This window comes from Phascolarctos cinereus, unplaced genomic scaffold (assembly GCF_003287225.1).
Source record: "Phascolarctos cinereus isolate Bilbo 61053 unplaced genomic scaffold, phaCin_HiC Scaffold_4;HRSCAF=312, whole genome shotgun sequence".
Classification (NCBI taxonomy): domain Eukaryota; kingdom Metazoa; phylum Chordata; class Mammalia; order Diprotodontia; family Phascolarctidae; genus Phascolarctos; species Phascolarctos cinereus.
In genome coordinates this window covers 472,093,468-472,111,255 of record NW_027555847.1, presented here as the reverse complement: position 1 = coordinate 472,111,255, position 17,788 = coordinate 472,093,468, and positions in this window count along the sequence as shown.

The window sequence follows — 17,788 nt, the reverse complement described above, 5'->3', positions numbered from 1 at the left end:
TGGCTTCAGGGACAAACTTTTCATTGCTGACAATGCTCACATCTGAGAAAGCTGGGAGATAACCACCAACGGTTCTGAATGGATAACTGAGACAACTTTCAACTGAATCACTCCTTGCTCTCTAGTGACTTTGTTATCTGCCCACTCACTATTGTTCATTTGAAAAAGAAAAAGAAAAAAATCAGTATCTCTGAATGGATAAATCAAGCAACTGAGAATGCTTTCTATAGAATTCCTAGTTGCTTTGAGCTGACTATTATCTGCCCACTCTATTGTTCATTTAAAAATCATTAGTTCTTCAGGGGACTTGCAGCTATTACCAGTGTAACGGGATGGACACTGGGAGATGCTGAATGCACCATTTGTATCCACATTCCTTCTGGATACCAACCTAATTAGGTTAAATTTTCTAATTCATAGCAAGCAATAATTTCATTAGCCCAGTTGCTCATGTTTGCCAGTAGCAACATAAAAATCTTGCTGTTTGACAGTGTGTCATATGGTGTATCATATATACTATCTCTGCTCTCCTCCAGCTCCACAAAGTAGATACCTTCCAACCACAGACTCTTGTTTGTGTTAGCCAAGGCAAGACAAATTCATTAGTAATTTTTAAATAACATGCATTTTGTAGCACCACTGTGCTGTGCTCTGCAGAAGCTACAAAGAAGTTAGCTGCTCTTGAAATTGAGTAAACTAGTTCAACCTTGTCTTGCATCCTTTTAAATTGCCCTATGGGAAAGAGTTTTGGTTTATGCTTTTTTTTTTGTAATCTCCTTCCCAACCCACCCCAGCATCCTACTGAACATGTGGTATACTCAATAAATACTTTTTTTGTTGATTGTTACTAAATATGCTTTGTTTGACCCTGGTTCACCTAGGCTGTTTTACCTAGTCTCCATTGTGACCAAACAGACAGATTTGTGACCAGGGGTACATGTAGCCTATGATCTATGACCACATACCTAACCAAAATCTCTCACACACACACACTCTGGTAGGAAATCTCACTTTGAAGAGCAAGACCCTACCCTGAGCCCAGATGGGGAGAAAGGTTCACTTCTGCCCAGCTGTCAGCTAGTTACCATCTATAAACTAAGGATGACAATAACACCTACTTCCCAGGGTTGTTGTAAGGATAAAATGAGGTGATATTTGTAAAGCACTTTAAAACTTAGAGTGCTATAATTGCTAGCTATTGTTATTTTCTTAGTTTGTAAGGATTATTCAATCAGTTACATAGACCATAGATTTGGCAATGAGAAGGACCCCTGAGGCCACCTTCTCTAAACTCTTCATTTTGCAGAAGAGAACTCTGAGACCCAGGGGGGCTAAATGACATAGGGTCATAGAATCAGAGCTGGAAGGAACCTTAGAAGTCGTTAAGTCTACCCACTTTAATGTTGAGTTAGTTTTAAGTATTTTGCTCTCTGATATTTACTAGCTGTATGATCAAGGGCAAAATCCACTTGGCCGCATTGGATAGAGTGTTGAACCTGGGGTCAGGAAGACAAAATTCAAGTCTAGCCTCAGGTGATTACTAGCTGTGTGACCTTGGGCAAGTCACTTAATTTTTATTTGCCAGGTTCCTCTACTATAAAATAGGGACACAATAACAGCACCTACATTGCAGGGTATGTTGTAAGTCTCTATTGAAATAGTATTTATAACAATTCTCAACACAGTGTACATGGTAGGTGCTGTATACATGCTTATTCCTTTCCCTTCCCATTTAAGTAACACAGGTATGTCAAGAAAAAATCCATGCTGCCATTTTAAAGGAGCACTTGCGAAGAGGAACTAACGAAGTATCCAAAGTGAACTACTGCAAAGATGACTTGCAATTAAATTGTAGACCTATTATGTGACACAACCTACTACCTAAAGCATCACAGTTTAAAAAGCCAATCACAGGAGAGATTGAAACTCTATATCATGTTATCAACCACACAATGTCTAAAAAGTTTAAGTCACTGAAAAAAACATTTTAGAGCATTTCATTGTAGGCTAAAGCTCAGCATTTCATAGTGGATGATAGTTTTTAAAAAAAACAAACCTGAGCTTCCCTGGTTATAACAATTTCAGTGGTATATTTGATACAAGTTCACCACCTAGTGGACTCTTTAAAAAAAATTTGGCAAAATAAAATCTCTAGACGTAGTGAATGGCCAGGAAATTTAGGGCTTCTTGAGACCCCAAAGGCAATCCATGCCATTTCACCGTGGAATTTTTTTTTCTTATTTCTACCTTCCTCTTTTCCAACTCATGTTTTGTATTCTGTCCTTTTCTTCCTTGCCATCTACCTGAAGCCTGACAGTAAGATCCTATGACATCCGTAGGCCTAGGTCACCACTGTTAGTGATTTCTGGCCCTGCTACAGGTAGGCATGCACTGGAATCAATAAATAGAAGCACTACTAGGTACTACTTTGAAAAAAACTCACACTAGAATTATATTTGTAAGAAAATATTTTTTCCAATGCTAAAACATTCATTTTTTCCTGTAAGAACACACTGTTACCTAAGAGACTTATTAAGGTTGAATTGTTTACATTCCTGCATTGAAAGATGGTATTTATAGTTCATGAGACCTTTGTCAGTATTAGGGTAGTTGGAGGGGAAAAAATTATATATATATGGATAGATAGATAGATAGATAGATAGATAGATAGATAGATAGATAGAAAGATAGAGAACACAGGGTAAGTTGAAGATGAAGGGGTCATATCTGGAGAATAAAATTAAGGGGTGAGAGGATTATACTAGGAGAAGGAAAAAGGGAGAGGTAGAACGGGGTAAATTATCTCACAAAAAAAAACAGAAAAGTAAAGGCTCTTACGGTGGAGGGGAAACGGAGGAAGGTAAAAAGGAGTGAGTGAATCTTATTCTCATATGATTTAGCTTAAGGAGGGAATAACATACACACTCAGTGGTGTATGGAAATCTGTCTTACCCTACAGGAAAATAGAGGGGAAGGGGACAAGAGAGCAGGGGGATGATAGAGAGGAGGGCAGATTGAGAAAGGGGGTAATCAGAAGCAAATACTTCTGAGGAGGGACAGGGTGAAAAGAAAAATAAAATAAATGGGAGGGGGCAGGATAGGATTAAGGGAAATAGAGTTAGTTTTTCACAACATGTCTACTATGGATGTGTTTTGCATAACTGCATGTGTACAACCTACATTGAGTTGCTTGCCTTTTCAATGAGGGTGGGTAGAGAGGGAGGAAGGGAGAAAATTTGGAACCCAAAGTTTTAAAAACACATGTTTTAAAAAAAAATGTTTTCACATGCAACTGGGAAATAAGAAATACAGGAAATGGGGTACCGAAACCTATCCTGCCCTACGGGAAAATAGAAGGGGAAGGGGATAAGAGAAGTGGGCAAGAGACAGAGAGGACAGACCAGGGGAAGGGGTATTCAGACTGCATGCCATCTTGGGGTGGGGGAGGGGCAAGATAGGTGAAAATTTGGAACTTAAAATCTTTTGGAAGTAAATGTTGAAAACTAAAAATAAATAAATTTATATTAAAAAAGAAAAAGAAAAAATTAAAAAATTTTTAAAAATATATAAAAGAACACACTGTTACCGACTGGCAAATTTAATTTCCAACCTCATTGAAAATATAAGTTTGGCTCACTGCATTTTCCTAGGCTTGGAACAGTTCTGCCTTATTGTCAAGCAGGGAGTGTTCTGTGCAGGTCTGGGAGTTACCCAAGCCTTTTATATGGAGAAATAGAAATGGCAGAAGGTCAAGGAGAAAGTTTTGAGTAAAGGAGAGGTTGTTATTGAAGTGGCTGACCATTGGGTCAAGGCTAAGTAGGGAAGAGAGGCTAAAACAGATAGATAGACTGAAAGAACAGGGAGGAATAAAGGAACTGAAGGTTACAATAAGGTCGAAGAACAGATAAGAAAGAAGAGGTGGAAGGGCAGGACATTGTGGTTCAAGGAAGGGAATTTCACTGTTCAGAACCTTGTACATAGGGCAGTTTTGAGTGATAAGGAATGTGATCATAGGATCCAAGAATTTTAGATATGGCCCTTTAGTCCAACCTATAGCCCAAAAGAATCTCCACTTTGTTGTGTTACTGAAGTAGAATGGAAGTGGAAAGAACAGTAGATGAGGACTTTAAAAAAGCTATGAGAAAAGAGTTATAGGGGTTATCATTGAAAAAATAGAGAGGTGTCTCAGACACTTACTAGCTGTGTGACCCTGGGCAAGTCATTTAGCCCTGATTGCCAGAAAGGAAGAAAGAAAGGAAAGAAGGAAGGAAGGAAGGAGAGAGAGAGAGAGAGAGAGAGAGAGAGAGAGAGAGAGAGAGAGAATAGAAAGAAAAAGAAAGAAAGAAAGAAAGAGAAAGAAAGAAAGAAAGAAAGAAAGGAAAGAAAGAAAGAAAGAAAGAAAGAAAGAAAGAAAGAAAGAAAGAAAGAAAGAAAGAAAGAAAGAAAGAAAGAAAGAAAGAAAGAGGGAGGGAGGAAAGAAGGAAGGAAGCTACAAGGAAGGAAAATAGAGGAGTTGGGGGAACTCTAGGTGTGAATGCTGAATGCACTTTCAGACAAAGTTACTAAATCATTCATTTTGATGAATTGTATGAAACCTGGGGAGGCAGAGCCAAGATGGCAGAGTAAAGGCAGAGATTCACCTGAGCTCTCCCCCAAACCCTTCCAAATACCTTTTAAAATAACTAAACAAATTCTAGAGCAGCAGAACCCACAGAAAGACAGTGAAACACATTTCTAGCCCAAGACAACCTGAAAGGTTGGCAGGAGAGGTCTCTTGCATCAGAGTGACAGAGGAGCACAATCCAGCAAAAGCTGCACCAGCACAGACCGGGCCCCAGAAAACCAGCAAAGCAGGTCTCGGGGTGACTGAATCAATGGCAGCAGTGGTTGTTTCCAGACCTCTCAGCCCACAGACACCTAAGACAGCTTTGAACATCAGCAGGAAAAGTCTGTTGCACCTGGGTAAGAGTGGAGCACAAACCAGCATGGGCCATGCCAGCATAGCCTCAGCCCCAGCAAACTAGGAGCAGGCCTTGGGAGTGATTGAATCAGCAGCAGCAGTGACTGCTTACAGATCTCTTAGCCCACAGACAGTAAGGAGGTCAAAGTGGTCAGCAGAAGATTATAAAGGTCTTTTTTGCTAACACTGAGGCAAGACTGTTACTTTTCCCATACTCAGATCCTGGTCGCCATCCTAGGTGGCAGTCCCAGGGCAAGGAGGAGCACTAGCACAGCAGAACTTGTGGCAGCAGTGGAAGGAAGATCCTCATCACAGTTCCAGGGCTGAAAAGAGTGCTAGTGGTCACTCATAATCCAAAGCACAGGCCAGGAGAGTAATAAACACCTCACCTTAGATCATACTACTTTGGAAGAACTGGAAACTTACAGGTCCTTAGAAATATCTCTGAAAACAGCTGCACAAAACCCCTGAAGCTTGGGAGAGTATGCCTTCCACCCTGGAAGGCAGAGTCCTATTTTAACAAAGAGTTAAAAGTCAAGTAATAGGCTAGAAATATGAGCAAACAACAGAAAAAAATTTCTGACCATAGAAAGTTACTATGGTGACAAGGAAGATCAAAACACACAGTCAGAAGAAGACAACAAAGTCAAAGCTCCTACATCCAAAGCCACCAAGAAAAATATCAATTGGTCTCAGGCCATGGAAGAGCTCAAAAGGGATTTTGAGAATCAAGTAAGAAAAGTAGAAGAAAAATTGGGAAGAGAAATGATACTCAAAACCTCTTCAGCTCCCTCCACTGCCTCTCCTCTCTGATTGGAGAGGTGAAAGGCAGAGAGATAAACTCCTCCCACAGCCACACCTCTCCTATTTCTCAGTTTCCTTTTGCATCCTGCCTTCTCCCATCAAAGTATAAACTTCTTAAGGGCAGGGACTCTTCTTATTTTGTATCCCCAGTGCTTAGCACCATGCCTGACACACTATCAGTTATGTGGACTGTGCAGATAGGATGGGAAAGGAGAAAGATCTAGCAATCCCAATATCAAAAAATCCTTTGGGAAGCAGCCCCAAAACAAGATTGTTCTATGAGTCTTTCATGGGCTCTAAAGATTACCAGGAGAAAGAAGAGCTCACCAAAGAATGGAGTCTCAGCCACATGATGATGCTATAAGCAGGGAAGACTACAGGGTGGTAGAGGAGATGGAGAGAGAAACTCATCTGAAAGTGATTATAATTCTTTTTTCAATCCTTTGACTTTATTTTATTGTTTCTTGATGTCTTGTGGAGTCATTAGCTTCCACTTGATCGATTTTTATTTTTAAGTTGTTTTTTTCCAGTATTTTTATGCCTCTTTTACCAACCTATTACGTTTCTTTTTATAATTTTACTATTTTTCATTTCTCTTCCTAGTTTTCCCTCTACTGGTCTATGTGATTTTTTAAATCATTTTTTACTCTTTTTTTAAAAAATCTCTTTAGTTCTTCTAGGAATACTTGTTGGGCCTACATCCAAACTGCATTTTCGTTTGAAGCTTTGCTTGTAGATGTTTTCAAGATATTATCTTCTTCTGCATTTACATCTTATGCTTCCCTTTCACCATAGTATATTTTTATAGTTAGGTTCTTTTTTGTTGTTGTTGTTGTCTGCTCATTTTTCTACCCTATTTCATGTTTTTGGATTCTATATTAGAGTTAGGCTCTGTTCGCCTCTGGGGAAGAAGAATTGGCTGAGCTTCTGTAGTTCTACCTAGGAACAGTGCTTCCAAGGTGGTGTGATTCATGGACAAGTCTGATCACTGCCCTCCTGGTCTGCACTCTGAGCTTTATTGAGTCAGGGCTGCTGCTCCCTCGTAACTTCAACTGCTCCTTTTCACTTTGGCACTGTGACCCAAAACTGGGTAATAGGCTTCAGCACTGTCAAATAGCATTGATCCTGCACCTAGAACTAGCACAGGGGTCCCTGACCAGGTGTTCAGTCCCCTTATCATCATAGCACATTGGGTGTACCCATTACTCCCACTACTCTTACTGAAGCTGCTGCCTCCAAGACCCACAGACAGTACCACCTTCACTGCACTCCACACTCCATGCTCCCAGCCAGCTCCCACTCCAATGTCTGCATACCTTTCTTTCTTCCTAAGAAGCTTTGGGCTGGAAAAAAAATTACTCATTCTGACTTATTGTTGGCTTTTCTGTTTAGAATTCAATTTAGTGTTTTCTGTGGTCATTTTGTAGGAGACGTTTGGGGGAAAGTTTAGTATCTGTGACCTTTCACTCAATCATCCTGGCCATATTGGTCCAATCAGTTGACCAATTGTATACCAAATTGTAAAACTCCTTTTAGGGGAACCTAAAACCTTGGCATAACACTAAAATACATAGATCCCTAGAGGAGAGAGAGATAGACTCAGGAGTTTGGCATGAGGAGTGAGGATAGAAGGAGAGGGTGTGGGGTGTAGGGGATAATGTGACATTGACAATTTAAATGGATTTATTTTCTAGGGAAATCTCAACCACGGGATGATACTATGAGTCTGGAGGACTGTATCCCTGGGGGTTGAGGAGTGCAAGTTGGGAGGAGTTGGGTATAGAGAAAAAAAAGGAAGTTATTCTCTACCCTTATGAAAATAATTTTGATACTCCTACTCAATTTGGTCAGTATTTATTCATTTCATTGTGATTTATGGGTATCAGTGATTGTCTATAAATAAGATAAACAGAATAGAATTAAGTTTGTTAGAATAAGAATTGTATACATTGGAATTAATTAGCCTATGTATTAATGATAACATCCCTATATTAATGATTATGTTGCTTTTAAGTGATTTATAAGACAGATTTATATCATAGTTTGATGTTTAGGCCTGTATGAACCTGTGCAATTCCTATGAATAATAACGTCCTGGAAGGTACTGTGTTGTAGAAAACCATAGTTTTCCCTTTTACGTTGTTCTTTTATACCTGACGTTCCTGACATACTTGTGGAAAGTCTCAGAATCCTATTGCCTTGTCACTGACTAAACACTCATGACTGATGAGGTGTGGAAAGTCTAATGACTAAACCCTAGCAACTGGTGGACATTACCCTTAGCTAATCATTCAAATTTCCCCTTTTTGGAATTGACCAATAAAAGAATTGTACCACTTTGTTCTGTTTTTAGTGGTCTCTCTAATTGTATAAATGTTCCCTCAAAACTAAGCAGAAGAGGGGCAGCTAGGTGGTGCAGTGGATAGAGCACTGGCCCTGAAGTCAGGAGGACCTCAGACCAAACATTTGACACTAGCTGTGTGACCCTGGGCAAGTCACTTAACCCCAATTGCCAAAAAAAAAAACTAAGCAGAAGAGTCCATGACTACAGAGTCAAATTTTAGATCCAATTTTTTAGGGACTACCAGTTTCCCTAATAAATTGAAACTGTTTGGAGTGTCTCGGTGTTTTGTTTTTGTTGTTATTGTTGTTGCTGCAGATTGGAATTTTGGGATCGCACCTTTTGGGGGACCTATGAGTGCTTGGTGGGTTTTTTTTTTGTTCTTTCTTTGAGGTAAACAAAAGCTATCCTTTAAGTGATAGATATTGTTGACTTTTACATATGCACAAGAACTGAAAATCTAAACATGAGCTATTCTCAGCAGATACCCTGGTTGGTGAGGGAGGAGGGAGCAGGAGGAAATTGAACTAAATTCTGAGTTTCTGAGCGTACAAGCTAAAAAAGTGATTTTTGAGAAGCCCCCACTAGTAAACCCAGCCTTTATAATCCAAATGCTAGGACACATCACAATTTCTTCAAAAACATAAGATAATGGAGGCCTGCACTAAGGTCATGGCTGTGAAAATTGAAAGGAGATGATGAAAATAAGAGACATTTAGAAGAATTGATGGAATTGATGACAGATTAGATGGAAATAAGAGGGAAAGCTTCTCATATCATCCCAGGTTGATTAGGGAAATGACAGCATCATTGATGAAAGTCAGAAAGTCAGGAAAGAGAATCAGTTTGAGGTCTCTGATGTCAAGTTCCCTATTGTATATGTTACATCAAAGGTGATAGGCAGACATCCAAGTGGAAAGGAACTGAGTCAATTTGACTCAGGATATGAGGCAGTTTACCAAATTAAACATATTGTATTGTAAAGTGGAACAGGTAGGGATAAAGGCAGAAGGAATATTCAACAGGTATTTTGAATACATAATGGAACTAGTCAGAGTAAAAGGTGACTTTTAGGAGAATAACTAAAGGAACCATGAGCATAGGGCTGATGCTTAAAGCTTTAAAAACTGGTAGGATTCTCTGAGGGAAAGAAAACAGGAAAATGTGCTAATAAAGAACAGAGTTGCATGGATCAATTGCACAGATAATTTTTAAAATCCTATTTTATCCAACCTCCCTTCTGCCAAACATCTTAGCTAAAAAACAACTGACTTGAGTTTCACTTCCATTCAATTCAATACAATTCAATTAGATTCAAAAAGCAAGAAGTAAGCATTTGCTCAGTCTAGAGGAAAGTATTAATAGGGAACAGTCAGGAGTCCTATCATAGAAAGAAGGAAAAAGAGCAAAGGGCCTAGATAATTTCCAAATTGTATAATTCATCTGCCACATTTGTCACTTAATAATCAAGAGCTGAATATCGGGAAGAAGGATGCACTTGGAAATAGATGAAAAATAACATTCTGAGAGGTAACAAGTATCTTCATATTTGTTAAAAGGAGATTTCATACTTGTTACGAGGTGACAGAGGTCATTATGCTTAAAAATTATCTGAGCCCTTCCAACTCCTAACAACCATTCAGCATTTCAACACCATAAAGGTTTCTTTTCACTCATTCATCAGATACTCTGAATTCCCATTATGACTATGTGAAAAAAACAAATACAAAAGAAACCCAAGGCTCCTGTCCTCAAAGAGTTTCTAATCTAGTTGTTGTGGAGTCTTTTATCACGTCCAACTCTTCATGACCTCTTAAGAGGTTTTCTTGGCAAATATAACTGGAGTGGTTTGTCATTTTCTTCTCCAGTGGATTAAGGCAAACAGAGGTTAAGTGACTTGTCCAGGTCACATAGCTAATAAGTGTCTGAGGCCAGAGTTGAACTCAGATCTTCCTGACACCAGGCCGATGACTCTATCCATGGAGCCATATAGCTGTCTCCTCTAATATAGTAGGGAGGAGGAAAACACAAGCCCAGGAATTACTGAAACACATGGCAGGATATGGCAAATGACAAAAGAGCAACAGAAATAAAGTGGGGGAAGGGAGAGATGGTAAAATTACATCCAGCTGGTGAGATTACAGACAGCTGCAAGAAAGAGGTAACAGCTGTGCTGGACTTTTTTCCTCCCAAACCCTATGTGGAATAGAATGAGTAGCAAAAGTGTTCCCCATGCATGGAATGTTCTCCCTCCTCATCTCCACCTCCTGTCTGCCCTGGATTCCTTCCAGTATCAGCCAAAATCCCACCTTCTACAGGAAGCCTTTGCCAACCCCTCTCAATTCTGGTGCCTTCCCTTATTAATTACTTCCAGTTTATCCTATATTTAACTTGTTTACATGGTTATTAGAATGTTGTGTCCTGTCTTTCACCTTCCTTTGTACCCCCAGCATTTAGCACAGTGCCTAGAATATAGTAGGCACTTAATATATTCTTAATGACTGACTGATTAACTTTTGGAAAGAAGCATGACAGGCCCAGGGGACCAGCAGGAGTTAAGATGATACAAGTTGTTCTGAAGGTAGGAGCTGGTAAAAAGATAAACACAATCTCAAATAGCCTTGGAGAAAGAGAGAGTAAGTCAGTCTGAAGAAGCCCATGAAGGTATGCCTCAACAAAACTGAAAAGAGAGTCTTACATAAGTGGATTCTTAGGAGAGACCAGGAGGATCTAAATGAAGGTGACAAATGAGTCACACTGTGGGAAGAAAGAATATTTACAATCTAGAGAGAGATGGACACAGTCTATGTTGGTACCAGAGGGAGAAGGCTGTGATTGTCCTGTTTGCAATTTGAAAGGTCCCAGGATGTATTCTGTTGGACTGCTAGTCCAACCCCAATCATGACCATTTTCAAAATGCCATTTTCTATGCCCTTACAGAATGTGAGTTGGGGGAAGGAAGAGAACCAGCATTCAGCACATAGGTCAAGAAGGGTTAAAGAGATCAATTGGCATCGACAAATTCAGTAGGCAAGGCAGGAGTCAGGAATAAGACATCAGAGCAGCAATCAAAGGTGGGGAAGGGTGGTCAGCAGTCAGTCAGGAAACATAAGGGTCAGAACAGCAGCAGGAATCATCAAATGACAGCTTGTCTCACCCAAAGTCTTCTTTTATGGTGTCAGGGTGTTATCCACACCCTCTCCTCACTCAGGGGCCAGACACTTGCATAACAAATCAAAGTCTATTCCTAATAGTCATGCCATAAATATCAAAGGTGGAATTTCTCCATTCACCACATGCCTTTGTTTGCTGTCCTCTGCCTTGCTATTTTGTGATGTCAAATAAAGAAATGCATCATAAGAACTTTGCACTAATTTCCAAAGCCTCAGTCATAGATTTAGAATTAGAAATTCAATTTTTTTTGAATTTGCAGCATCAGAAATGTTTATTGCAATGTCAAAATAATTCAAGTTGTCAAGTTATATAAAATATCGCAGACCATAGAAATATTAAAGGAAAATCATTTGAAAATCATTTAATCCAAACTTTACATTGGAGAGATGCCCAGGAGGATGCTAATAAGCACCAGCTAATAAATATTTGAATCAGGATTCAACCTCAGATCTTCCTAAGTCCAAATCCATTGTTCTAACTACTATACCACACTGCCTTTTCTTGAGTTTTGTCTGACTCTTCAGAGGCCAGTGGGTCTAAGTCATTGAACATTTGGTCATTCAACTTCTAAAGAGGAGTTCAGTGCTGCATATGTAAAGAGACATTGTCAGCAGGACCTCCTACTGTTGGCACCAAATTGACCTCCTCCTTTGGGCAACCAGGGAGTGTGAGGCAATCTCTGGCATGCCTCCATCATGACTCATTCGGATCAGACAGCTACTTAATGATACACAAAGTATTTTTCAAAATAGGAGAGTTGAAAAATCCTCTATAAAACATGGGGTGATTAGATGAAGCAGTGTTTGAAACTTGAAATAAATACTTACCTGGCAAACACCCAAGCATAAGAAATCTATTATCTGGTTTTTCCCCCAACAGGTTGAACATAATTACAAAGTTAAAACAAATTTTGAAAATATCCAGATTATTGTGTGAGACATTCTATTTCTCCCTGAATAAGTCTCAGACTGAACTAGCTTTCATCTCCAGGTCATGGGCTACTTTGCAACTACTTTGCAACTATTAATCCCTGATGACAGGGACATTTTCCTAATGTTCTGAGTGAGCCCTGCCTGGAGTCTATTAACAGAGAGAAGCCAACTCTGGGGCAGCCGCAAAGTATTCCCAGCTGAAAGCAATTTGGGGCAGACTGCTACTGTACTATAATGAAAAGACAGGAAGCCTCATTTTATTAGGAAATTAGGGACATATTGGGTGGAGAAAGAAATTGTCCTAAGGACAATAGCATATCGATAAAAAACATCTGGCCAAAGAAGTAAACTTAAATTCTTCCTCAGGCACATTTGTGGAAGAAATTTTAATCTGCCTTCTTGCCTGCTCACCATTCACTTGTCAAACATTTAAATGTTCAGATGTTATTTGCAAAAAGTAACAGGATTCAAAGTAAATCCACATAAATCATCAGCATTCCTCTTTGTCACAAACTAAACTCTGCAAGAAGAGATAGTAAAAAAAAATCCCATTTAAAATGACTATAGACAGAATAAAAATACCTAGGAGCACACCTGTCAAAATGAACCCAGGAACTATATAAACAAAATTATTTTTTTAAAAAAACTTTTTATACAAATAAAATCAGATTTAAATAATTGAAGAAATATTAATTGTTCATGGGTAGATAGGGCCAATATATATGTCATTTGCTATTAATTCATGTTTTGAATGGAGAGTGAATTTGGACAAACTTCAAATTCTGCAAGTGAGTGATTCTATGATGAGGGCGGAACTTTTATTATGATTTTTATTTCACTAAAAAAAAAAAACCACCAGGTTCTAGGCAGCACAGTGTGGTGGATAGAGTATTGGGTTTGGAGTCAGGAAGACCTGAGTCTTGAATCCTACGTCAAATGTTTACTAGCTTTGTGAACCTGGAGAAATTACTGAACATCTCTGGGCCTCTTTTTCCTCATCTGTAAAAGAAGGAAATTGAATCTAATGTCCTCTGAGATTCCTCCTAGTTCTAAATCTATGATCCTACAGACTAGCTATGCAACATTGTAAAGGAGACAAATTTCATCTTTGGGATCCCTGGCTTTCCCCTTTCCATACTTTCCCAAATATTATACCCATTACCAGAACTGAAACCAACATAGGGCAGCCACAGCTTCATCCCAGGTCCCAAGAGCGGCAGAGTGCTGCCTTCCCTATGTGACAACTCCTTTGCCTTGCCCCTAGGATGCTATCTCCACGGATTCTGTTGACTATCACTCTTCCAGGGACTACTGTCCCACTACACTATACTGCCCTATTATGCCTCTTGGCCTAAGGACTTAGGCCACTATGGGATGACAGAATCAGCATGAGTCATCCTAAAGGGAGATAGGGAGTGAAGTCAGTTCATGCTGACCATCATATCCCTGCTCCATAGTAAACTAAGCTTTAGTCTTACTAAATCCCTCTCCTCCTCTGCTTTCCCTTTCCATTCTGTCTTCTGGAGCCCTTCTATAGTACAGTGGTCTCAAACGTTTTTGATTGTGCATCTCATCAGTTAAAATAAATGAGCATCTACCACCAATATGTGAGGGCAATAGAGGCAGGTCTGACATCTACCCTGTTACTTAAGGTTTGATGCTGAGACAAAATGGAGCACTCATTGGTCATTGTTGTGCGTCATGGTTTGTCCTTCATTCTTGAAGAGGACCATGACATCAGGGAGATGATGACATGACTTGCAATTGAATTGGATTTGAGCAAGGGAGGGTTCTGCAAAGTCATCAGCCTCACTTTCTCCTCCAGAGCCATCTGGGTCCAGTGGTAAGATATCAGTCAGGACAACTGGAGATGGACCAGGATGCAGTGGGAGACCTTGACCTTTTTAAGCTAAAGTTTTTCAGAGTTCTCACCTGGACTGAGGCAATGCCTATTCAGTGATTACACCTGTTTAAGAAGCCAGTCAAGGGATGGCCCCTTTAATTAAAAAAAGAAAATCAAACTGGGAGAGGAAGACCCTTAGGGTTGCTGGCTGAGTGGTTTACAAAAGAATGTTTACTTAGCCCTAATATAGTAAGGATATTCAACAAGGAAGTAACACTTAGCTTCCATAGACACACCTTGCCCTCTGCACCTATCTCCCTATGGAAATGCATCTGGTCAGTAGAGTAGGCCGTGTTGACTAGTGATCTCTTAGAACTTACACCAAATCTGTAGGCTACTGACCCCATGTGGGTGGGACTTTTATGCCCTTGGATAACCAGTAAGCCTCCTCAATACAGCCAGAGGCTACCAGGTAGCTGAGGTCAAAGTTGGCACAGCCTGAGCCTTGCTCCAACCCTAGGCCAATTAAGTCCGGCCTTTCTCACTTTTTGGTGAAAAATCTAGGCTGGCACATGGGGAGAGAAGAACCCTGGTAGATACTGATCCTATCACACTTATATTTACTCATCTATAAATTATATACATGTACTATTATACTAATAATTATAAATGTTATAAAACTTGCCAAAAAACAAATAAAATGGATGAGATATAGCTGAAAAAGTATTTCTCAAAAATATTTTATTCAGTAATGGTACAAAAAGTATGTTTGCTCTTACTCAGCAAAAATATCATTAATATTTTTGGTAAGTACAATATATTATACTGTTTTTGCCTATCTTCATGTTTCATTCTATTTTTAAATCTTAGTTTAACAAGTTGTGATATAAGGATTTGAAAATCTCTTTATAAATCTGATTTATTTCCACACTTGGTTTTAATGACTGTTATAGCTAAAGATAATCTCCCTCACAAAGATATAGAAATCCAAATAAAAGAAGTAAATCATTGACTGTAATTATAAAATCATGATACTCTAGTTTCAGTCCCATCATGCAAAGGTTTTCCTTGAACTTTGGCTAGGAAATTTCTAGCTTCCCTGGTGCCAACCAATTATTCTTTCAAATTAATCAAAAAGTGTTATATTTTCAAATTTTTCTAACAAATTATTTCAAAATCTGCTGAAATTCTTCATTTAAAAAGAGTTTTTAGCTTTCTATTACATATATAGCATAGCTTTATTTGTAACTGGTTATTTGCATTTTTGTCTCTCCCATTCAAATGTGAACTCCTTGAAGGCAGGAATTATTTTTGCCTATCTTTGTATCCCCAGACTTAGCACTTAGCTTTTAGACTTTTAGACTTAGTTTTTAACAAATGCTTGTTGACTGAATAAACAAGTTAGAGAATTCTGTTTCCAGGTTTTTTAAGTATGCGGATATGAGTGTTTTAATAAGGGTAAATTTCTCTATAGTTTTCAGCAATCCAGAAAGGAAATAAAAGTCTATAGGAATAGAGAGTGGTCAACAGTGTCAAATGCTGTAGAGAGGTTGAGAAGGATGAGGACTGAGAAAAGAGCATCAAATTTGACAATTATGAGATCACTGGTTAGAGCAGTTTCAGTTGAGTGAGAAGTCAAGGATAACAAGGACTGGTACTCCCAGGGAATCTGAGAGACAAGAAGGATGGTAGTGCCCTGATGGAAACAATGAAAATTAAGAAGAAAGATAGATCTGGAAAGGGGTGGAGAGATAGTATAATGAAATTTGTGGTGCACGTTGCAGCCCATCCATTTTGGTTTATCTTGTACTATTCATTTTCCCCTCACTCCCCAAAAAATTAAAAGATGGAGTGAGATTTCTTAATTATTAGCTAATGCCCAATAGTACAGAACACTCTTGCTGAGGTTCAGCAGTGGCAACCATAAAATGATGGGGGTGGAAGGGTGTCAGGGCATACAGACCTAGGAGGCTGTAAATTGTGCAAGTATAGCTGCTCTAGGTGCCTGAGTTGGACCAATAGGAATATAACTCAGGAAGGAGTCTGGCTGGGGTAATATTGCATTAAATGGGTGAAGGAGATGGTGTAGTTGTGTTCAATAAAAAACAATGATTGTCTATCCTGGGAAAGATGAGATTCAACCCATTATTCCACTTTCCAGTTGGTTGATTCATACCACTTGGGATCAGGCAATGATCCCCACTTTTTTGTTTCATTTTGTTGTTGTTATTTTTCATTTTTAATTAATTTTTATTCTGAATTTATCAAACACCAAATAAATTGGGCATTTCCATTTATAAAAGAATGTGAGTTCCTTAGAGGCAGGGACAAGGTTTCTGCTTTTGTATTCCCAGTGCTTAGCACAGTACCTGGAATACAGTAAGCCCTTGATAGATGCTTGCTGTCTAAATGATTGACATTTGCTGTTCAGTCATGTCTGACTCTTCATGACCGTGTGGACCATATTGTCCATGGGGTTTTCTTGGCAAAGATACTAGAGTAGTTTGTGGCTTGCCATTTCCTTCTCCGGTGGATTAAGGCAAACAGAGGTTAAGTAACTTGCCCAGGATCACACAGCTAGTGAGTGTCTGAGGTTGGAATGAAGACTTCAGCTCAACACTCTATCCACTGAGCTACTTAGTTACCTCCAATGATTGACATAATAGAACAGAAAAAGAGTATTGTACCTAATATTGTGAAGCTCTATTATGTAAAGTTTGCCCTTCTTTGTAACTGTGTAATAAATCCAATATTTTAACTTTCAAATCTATCCTGCTTTTCTGTGATTCTTTCTGGCCTTCCTATTCTCTTCTTTGAATTTTTAAAAATACTTCAACAACCCTTTATTCTTTCTTTCTTTCTTTTTTGCCTTCCCTATCCCTAGCTACCCCTTCCCTTCAGCCACTCATCCCACAAATAAAAAGAAGACCCTTGTAACAAATACACACAGTCAAGCAAAAACAAATTCCCACATTGGAACAACCCCTACTTTGGAAACCATCACTTCATTGTAGAAACTCCCCTTCATCCAAGATCTCTTTCCTTTCTATTCCTTCCATCTTCTATTGCTCACAGAAATTAAACACCAAAATCTCTTAAACCCCTATCCAGGGTTGTTTGCTCCTTCAATAACACCTCCTGCTATGGGGCCAGGAAAACGAGGGGGCATTCTATTTGCTCCCCATCTTTCAGACCCTTCCTCTGCCATAATCACTCAGCAACAATCTTTTGCCTTTTGCATTTACTCTGTCCTGTCTAGATACTTGTCAATAACATCAATGGGCCTCCACTTCACTCTGCCTTCTACCCAAAAAAGTTCAGCTCCTGTTTCATTCTTCTTCTTGACTTCAATGCTTGCCCCTTCTCAACCCCTACCCTCCCAATACTTCAGACTCTATAATTCCCATGACCTCTGCCTTCAGTCTACCTCAACCACACAGAGCAATTCCTTAAGTCTGATCCTCCCCCAATTTGCACCAGGAGTCAGAATTCCTTGTTATGGCTTTCATTCATATTTCTCTATTAGCTATTCAGTAGTCTGACTGGTGTCCTGAACCTTAACATTTAAGTATTTTCTCCTCAGGAAGAACCTCTTTTTTGTGGACCTTCGCCTCTGCCTTTCCTATCAGACTTTATTAGGTTTAGGGGGCAGAGCCAAGATGGCAGAGTAAAAACAGTAACTTCCTTGAGCTCTCCCCCAAACCCCTCCAAATACCTGTAAAAAATGGCTCTAA